Consider the following 9,548-nt stretch of genomic DNA (forward strand, 5'->3'; position numbering starts at 1 on the left):
TTTTGGATGAAAATCTTGTGGTGGCAGTGATTACTGTACTGCAAGGGAAGTAACACTGCGCGGAGTTTGATTTAGCGCCAGACAACAGTTTTGTCGTCTCTAGTTCTGAGTACTTTTTAGTGTTGAGATCTGTATTCTTAATAGCCTTCTGAAACATTCGGAACTCCTCGGCCATTTTTATCGAAAACAACCTGGTTGTTTTTCTAAAAAAAATGGATGAGTAGTTCCGAATGCTTCTGAAACTGTTGATTTAGTCAAAACGCCAACAATCAACATCAATCTCATACGCAGTGATCTCCCCTGACATTCAGAATAAAATCTCTGACGCCATGAGCGAGTATATTAATTGGATTTCAGCTAAATAAAGTAAAATAATATATTATAATATGCTTTTAATGTTTTTCTGTCTTTTTTTTGGATAGTTTTTATCGAATTTTAAATATTTATGATGCATTGATGTTAAAATTCAAAATAAAAAAAATTAAAAGATAATTAACAATCTTTACCAATATGATATAGTAACACGGTGTTGCATGGTTGCAGTGATTACTGTACTGTAAGGGAAGTTACACTGCTTGGAGTTTGTATCAACAGGTGTTACCTAAGACTGGTACCCTGGTTACATTTTCTCCAAAACATTGTTTACCAGAAGGTAACGTAGGTTACAAGTCTACTGTTACCTAGCCGAAGAAAAAATTACGTCTGGTATGCGCCAATCAGGATCGACAGGTGCCCTCGTTAATTGACAAAGTCATTAAAATGGCGGCACTAATAGCATAGCAAACACACGACAACACGTATTTTTGTTGACGGATTGATTTAAGCAGGTGACCCACGAGGTTCCAAATTTGTTACACGTGAAAACGTTGCATGGCGAGTTTGTGTCACGGAAGCCTGTAAATAGTCTTCAGCGATTAGCAAATATTAACTCAAATTCAAATGGTAAAATTAGCAAAGACATCTAAGATTATCTAGTTTTGTACGTTTTCAAATGCATATAAATGCTTCTTTTTTTAAAATATTTTGGTTCTCATCACGTTTCGAAATGTTCTTACTTCAATATCACGTGATACAAATTGTTCAACTCATCGCAGATCCGAAAAGGTACTCGCTGATTTTTTGTAAACTGCACTTTTCTGTATGACGAAATTAAAGTGTTGAAAAATCATCCGGGATGTTAAAACTAAGATATCAAAAGCTGGAACACTTCAACAAATGTTGATATTTGCTCAAAATCGTCGTTGAAGACCACACTTTTCATTAACGTTAACAACATAATTGGTCACTTAACTACGGCTTTGTTGTTGCGTTATTAGTTGATTGACATTATCACGTGATGTTATCAATGTATTGTCAAGAAGTCAAAATATCCACCACTTTTGTCCTGATAGCCTTGTGGTTTAGGTGTCGATTCTCTAATGTTTTCTTGACTTTACCGACTTGGGTTCGCACCTCACTAAAACTAAAATACTTTTTATACTATAACTGTATTTTGTCTGTAATTTCGATATCAAAGAGTAAAATAATGATAAAATAAGTGTTATCAGAAAAACTTCTTCATTATAAACTTATGTCCACCTAGATGATTTACTGCACCAGCTCTTTGAGTTCTACTGTTTTGTCAATCTTGGAGAAGTCGGCACACATACACAGCTGTGTCCCAGTCGTAGACCACATTAAAGAACGCCATGGAAGATGAAACAATTTGTTACATTAATCATTTTAGTTTTGAAAAAAACAACACCTTATAATAAACAAATTGAATTAATTGCATGTGGAAATAAAAAAAATAGTCCCAGTTTAACAAAGGCTCCTTTTTCATTTTGGAACATGGATGCACTTATAAACCTTCATTGATAACTGTTCATAAAATATTTGCACCAAAATAACGAGCGAATAATAATCTATAAAATAGAATATCAGAGAACTCTTTCTCAACAAACCGGAAATATAAAATTGACAGCTATGATTTTGCATGAGGGGCGCCCCACAGGTAGCGGCGTAAATAACACCCTTTTCAGGGGGTAATTCAGAAATTAAATTAAAATTCTATGAAACTCGGAAAATAAGCATAAAAGAAACAGAAAAATTGTTTATTTCAGTGTAAGATCGTATTTTATTCCATTCGTGATCATGAAAAACTATATTTTCACGAGTGGCAATATGTTTTTCTATGACACTCGTGAAGTAAAATACGATCTTACACTGAAATTAACAAATAGCACTATTTCATCATCATGTATTAATCACGAAATTAACCCATTCTAACAAGAAATGCATCAAGAAGATCTATTAACAAGATCCTACACGTACATGTCCCATATAAACTGTGCAAGTCTGAACAAATTTAACAAGAGTGTTTACATTCCTGCGCGACAGACCGTAGAGTGTCGACCTCGTCTGACCTCGTCAGTTGATAAGTTACATTGGTTTAAGAGGTGAAATGCTAATAATAATAATAAATAACGCAGCATCATATAAAGAATACTGCTATCCCGCTATAATGGCGGACTACTGTAAATTCAAACGTTACCGTCTGTTATCATGCGCCACCAATATGGCAGCGCCCTATGCTCAAAGGAACGGAATTTCAAAACTTGTCGTCAGCTGACAAGCTCCCGCCGGCTCAATAATGTTACACCCGAGCGGTTCCGAAAATTCCCTCATTTTCTACTCCGTCCACATAAGACAACTACAAAAAAGTGAAAATTGTTATAACCGTTTGGAACATGTCGCAATCGAGAAAACAGAAGGTCGAACACATACTTCTCTGTACATAATTCCGATTATTTCAAAAGGAAATACAGGAAGTATATAAAACCCAATGATAACTCAAAGACTTTTCATTTGGTTTTCGACATGTGCGTTTACATTGTCGTTGAGACTGCATTTAACAAGATACCACCTAACTGACAGCTTAAATGATGTTCTTAGTATTTCAAACACTAAAGCGCTCTTCCAGTGCGCATCTTTGTTTTGACACAGAACGGTAACAGGTAAATTTGTCGTACTTGTGGTTTGAATGAGTTATTTCATTTTCGCCATATCGAGTAGCATTTTTCATTTTTGAACTCTCTTTGTGGTGTTGGTCTAATTTCCAGTAGCCTACTGCAAAGTCAATAACCAAAACGAAAGAGTCACTAAATTTCAATACGATTTGCAGTAACACATGTTTTAGATGCACTCTTACTCCCAAATAAGTTATAACACAATTCATACAATAGTTTTATTTTACCGAAAAGAATGAATAAATACCGAAAACAATGGTTCTTATAAATGATGACGTGTTGAATATGATAGTAAGATGCGGAAAACACGATATGTTCACCTCATGAGACGGTAGATGATCACTGTAAATCTTTTAGCACTCACCAGTCCTTTAATATTTGTGCTTACTCAGCGATTAAATACTCGGTTACAATCTTGTTATCAATAATTTTGCATAAATGCATTATGTATTAAGTAGTTAAAGGTTTATCGCTCGAATTTTATGTTTGTTATGCATGTATATGTATTGATTTGATTTAGAGTGTCACTTTTAAGCTTAATCACAGACCCCGATAACGTTGTCATATTGTTTTCAAACTAAGTAAGGTTCATTGCCTCAATATTGTCAAAACAATTCTCAATATTCCTTAATTAACTCGCCTTCTGTAAATACTCTAATAGGAGATCTAACAGTATATACCACTCACGATTTAGAATTTTACATTCAGTGGTCCCACTGTCATTTAAAACCCATTAATTAGTATTTTAATATACAAATCTCCATACAAATATCTTTCATATTGCACAATTGAATTATCGCTCACGCAAATTGAAATTCAAGAATACAAAATCATAAATTGTCATTTTCTGAAAATCTTGAATAAATTCCGAAACATGATATCTTCATTTTACGATAGACTTGTGACTTACTTTTAAATATACATAAGTAAAATGTTTTTAATTCAACAAATTATTATCGGATAAACATGGTTCATAATGCTTGTTTAGACATTTAAATACAAGCATAAATATTTGTTAATCATAATTGAAACTGTCAGTAGGTCATAACTGAATAGAATCATACAATTGAAAACTTTAAAGAAGAACATTAAGATTAAGGAAGTTAAATTTCTTATCATCAATGTTTATATTTTATTGGCACTGCCAAAGCATTCACAAGTACAAAATATAAATGACATTTACTGCCTACAGTAAATACAATGCATACACTGTGTTCATCTCATAAACAAAGACAAAACTGATAGGTTTAAAACTAGTTCCTATGGCAATTACAGTGCTTAATCACTTAGGTGTTTTACTTAAAAACAATTCAATGTGCATAAGTGACCACTTTCATCAATCCAATGTATTAATACATAGTTAGGTAGCCAAAAAAGTGTATTGCTGGTGAATGTAGCCAAAAAATGTATGCTAGCGACTTAAGCCAATACAGTTTATTGCTGCTGATATAAGCCAATAAAGTGAACTGCAAGTGATTGTAGCCAATTCAGTGTACTACTTTGTATCTCTTTGCCTAAGCAGTTAATCATACTAATGTTTTTGTTTTTAAATGGGAAGAACCTAAACATATGCAATCTTTCTTAATATCAAATTATCATTTTGACGAAATTTACGTGTTCAAAAGCGAGGTAGTCATTTTTGTTCAAAGAAAGACAACTACTTTTGAGTTTTAATTGATATTTTCACTCTTTAGTTTACAGTGAAAATATCAAACCTAAAGATAAATCAAATAATCAAGTCTATTTTTTTTTTCTCGCAAATGATATATTCATGAAATTGTTTTGTTTTTTTTGGTATAAAATGATCGTTTTCGGTTTGTTATAGAGGTGAGTTAACGGCGAACGGGCACACAAGTTATAAAACAAGAGGGCCATGATGATGGCCCTAAAACGCTCACCTAAACAAAGGGCCATAACTCTGTGATAAAGCATTAATAAAAATGTTGCAATTTAAACATATCTTTACTGATGACGATGCCTTGTTTTATAATTGTAAAAGGTCATGCAATGAAGCCACTTGTTAAGTTGCATTGAATTTAGCCTGGTAGTTTCAGCGATTTTTTTAAAGCAAAACAGTAAGTCGGCCATTTTGTTGTTGTTGTTGTTGATCAATCTCAATGCCTTGTTGTACTTTTGTAGAGGATCATGCAATGAAGCTTCCTGTAAAGTTTCAGTGAATTTGGCCTGGTAGTTTCAGAGGAGAAACTGTGTACCATAAACAATTACTTTCTAAATTATATACAAAATAGGCAACAACAAACATATCGTAAGTTTATTTCACCGCAAACTTTAAAGTAAAAAGCAAAATCAAAACAAACACTACAGAACTAACCGTCTAGACCATTACAAATGAAATATATCATTATATATATGATGTCAGATAATACTTCAAAGGCATATAGTTACATTGTTAATTGATAAAATAAATATTTCATGGTACTTATAGGGGAATACTAGAATAAACATTATAAACAATTATGATATTCGACAATAATATACAAGTATTAAATATCAAAATATCAGAATTATGAGCTTGACCAATAATAAAAGACAACATAAGAATAACCCTTACTCCCCGATAAGATTTACCACAATTAATAATATTTTTTTTATTTAAAAAAAATCGATAAATGTCAAAATCAATGGTACTCATAAACGACACCGTGTTTAATTTGAAAGAAATGAGCATTAAACACGGTGTTTCTACCTTATGAAACTATAGTAGACCGCAGTTAATCTTTTAGCATTCACTAATCATCTAATATTTTTGCGCGTTTTGCTATTTAATACACGATCACAGTCTTATTATCGGTAGTTAATATTTTCCATAAATGCATTATTTAGTAAGTAGGTAGAGGTTCATCAGTCAAAGTTGATGTTTGTTATACATGTGTATGTATTGATTTTGAATAAGAGTGTCACCTAAACAATTATAATGCTACGGTATTTTAGTTGTAATAACAATAACTATTATGAACTGAAATGCATATTTAATTACCTCACATTTTAAATAGAAAACTTAAATGATCAGTGTTGTACATTTAAATAACATAAAAGCCAAAATTTAATTTGCAAAAGCTTCTTTCTAAACCCCTTATCGTATGCACGTATATCGTTTTATAATACAAAAGCAGTTCTTACAGTTGATAATATCATGCCTTAGATTGTAGTACAATATCAAATTCTGTTATTTCACTGATAAAACTCAAAACTTCACCAAAAAGAAACAGGTTTTTATTTTTATTTTTTATTTCATTGCAAACTTTAGTAAAAGGGGAACAGAATAGAAAATTAAAATACATTAAGGATATGAATCGTCTACCTCATTACAAATTAAATAAACATTAAAGTGTATAAAAAATATAGGGCATAAAATTACATAGGCGAGATATTGAACATTTAACAGCACTCAGAAGAATAACAGTAAAAATCAATACATAGATTTAAGATATGTATATAAATTGTTTGCAGATTAAAATGTCAAAATTAAATGTATATATATATATCATATACGCCCGGTTAAAAACACCATTTTAAAACGAGCATCTAGTTGTAATATAACAATTATAGCTGTATAAATTGAAACGTATATCCAGCTACCCCACATTTCAAATTGAACGAGATGAAATTAATTGATCAGTCAAGTACATTCAAATCACACGAAAACCAAAATATAATGCGCATAGAAAATCATTTTAAAGTCTTCATCATATGCACGTTTATCAAATTATTATACAGTCATAACCAGTTGTATCCGTTACGAATATAGTCACCTCGGTTAAACACTTCAGCTAAACCTTGTCACTTTGAAATGACCATTACTATTTGAAAATAAGGACTATATCTGTTATAAATAATCCAAGGTACGCAATAAACAGCAAGAACGTTGTCCATGCGTAGCAGCAATTCCGCTTCTTTCCCAGCTCATTATTACCATCACCTGCACAAAATAACACCCCTAATGCGTCGAGCTTACCCATCTGTCCAATACGTGTATATAGTTGCGCCAGATGTACGAACAATTGTAAAGCTGCACCGCTTCCTCCATGAATAACAGCTTTAAACGTGTCTCCAACGTCTTTCCACGTAGTGGTAATCGAGAAAGGAGCAGGTCGAACACATATTTCTCTGTATGTAATTCCGATTATTTCTGTGGGAAAAACATACAGTATATAAAACACAATGATTACTACGAGACTTTTCATTGGGTGATCAACATGTGCTTCTTCCTTGTCCCTGCGAAGGCATTCGATGAGATACACTATAACTGACAGCTTAAATGGTGTTCCAATACTTTCAAACACCGCAGAGCTTATCCAGTACGCATCTATGTTTTTACACAGAACTGCAGCAGTTGAATTTGTCGTGTTTGTGATTTGATAAAGTATTTCAATTTCGCCATTTTGAGATGCTGTTTTCACGTCTTCAATCTCCTTATGGAGCTGGTCAAAATTCCACCAGCTTATTCCAAAGTCAAAAGACGTAACAACTAGAGTCATCCACGTTTTCAACATTATCAAGTGACACGTGTTAAGCTTGTTCACAGAGTCAGATAACTTTGTTATAATATTATTAATTTATGATGGCTCTTTGCCTCAGTTATCTCAAACAATTTTTCAATATTACTTATTTTGATCGTCTTTTGTACTTAAAAGAAGGTCTATAAATAGATATTATTAACGATACGGGTTTTTACATTTAGGAATCCCACTGACATTTAAAACCCGTTGATTGATGGTTAAAGATATTGAACTTTATACAAATATTGGAATAATCGCTCACGCATATGGAATTTCAAGATCAGAAAATCACCAGATGTTATTTTCTGAAAATCTATATTAAGTTCCTAAACATGATATTTTAATTTTTCGATAGACTTGTGACTCACTTTAAAATTTGCTAACATAGGACAATTTAGTTTAAACATGGCAAACCCGGAAGAAATATATGCTCACCTACATAATTCAAATATGTCAATTTATTTTTTAAGTCAACGTTATTCAAAGTGATTTTGAGATCTTCAAAGTATATCTAGGCCATACCAAATCGTTTTTTATGTTTAATGTCAACTCTTAGTTGTAAAACCTGTCTAGTTATCCTGAAAACAACAACGAACTACTGAAAACAAAAACGAAAACTGATCGAGTGTCATACTATATATACAATATATGACAGAGTCTCCTTAGTGCATTTTGGACCATTATCAATTGTTGAATAGATTTCCACAGCAAAATGTGTTCAAATAAAATTTTACATGTTGTATTTAAGTGAATTGATCATGAGAATCACTTACTATGCATTATATTCTGATATCAAATTCCCAGATTACTAGTACAACGTATTTCAAAGCATGTTGTATACACTTGGGTTCTGTTGTTAGAAATGTAGGTAAAGGATTTTAAAATATTCGGCAAGATCGTTGATCATATAAACTGTGTTGTTGTTTTTATCAGAAACCTATCCGTCCGTGGACGCTAAACATAGGAACGATTTGATATGTCTTTATCTTAAGCCGTAGATCGTGATAGAACCGTAAGTTTGACATTTCTTATAGAATCATACAATTGAACACTTGGAAGAAGGACCTTAAGATAAAACAAGAGGGCCAAGATGGCCCTATATCGCTCACCTCAGTAAAACGTTGTGCTATAGACTTGTTGATAATTAAAGGGCAATAACAGGGATTTGGCTTCTCTGATGTATGAAAATATTGTCTCGAGAGTGTTAACAAGGTTTTTCCATATTTGGACTCTGCGACCTTGTTTTTGATGACCCATATTCGAATTTGACCTAGAAATCATCAAAACAACCTTTCTGACAAATTTCCAGGATATTTGGGCTGAAAATGTTACCTCGAGAGTATTAACAAGGTATTTCCATAGTTGGGCTCTGTGACATAGTTTTTGACTCTAGATGACCCATTATCGAACTTGAGCTAGAAATCATCTAAACAACCTTTCTGACAAATTTCCAGGATATTTGGGCTGAAAATTTTATCTCGAGAGTGTTAACAAAGTATTTCCATACATAGACTCTGTGACCTAGTTTTTGACCCCAGATGACCCATATTCGAACTTGAGCTAAAAATCATCAAAACAACCTTTCTAACATATTTCCAGGATATTTGGGCTGAAAATATTACCTCAAGAGTGTTAACAAGGTATTTCCATATTTGTGCGCTGTGACCTAGTTTTTGACCGCAGATGATACATATTCGAACTTGAGCTAGAAATCATTAAAACAACCTTCTTGACAAATTTCCAGGATATTTGGGCTTAAAATGTTACCTCTAGAGTGTTAACAATGTTTTTCCATATTTGGGCGCTGTGACCTAGTTTTTGACCCCAGATGACCCATATTCGATTTCGTCCGAGTAATTACTGGGACAAACATCCTGCCCAAGTTTCGTGACAATTGAGGGAAAAATGTGACCACTAATGACTTAACAAAATAAGTGTGGATGACGATGACGGACAATCATTGATCCTAAAAGCTCACCCTCGGCCTACGGCTAAGATGAGCTAAAAAGTAAAACTATCA

This window comes from Mya arenaria, chromosome 9 (assembly GCF_026914265.1).
Source record: "Mya arenaria isolate MELC-2E11 chromosome 9, ASM2691426v1".
Lineage (NCBI taxonomy): Eukaryota > Metazoa > Mollusca > Bivalvia > Myida > Myidae > Mya > Mya arenaria.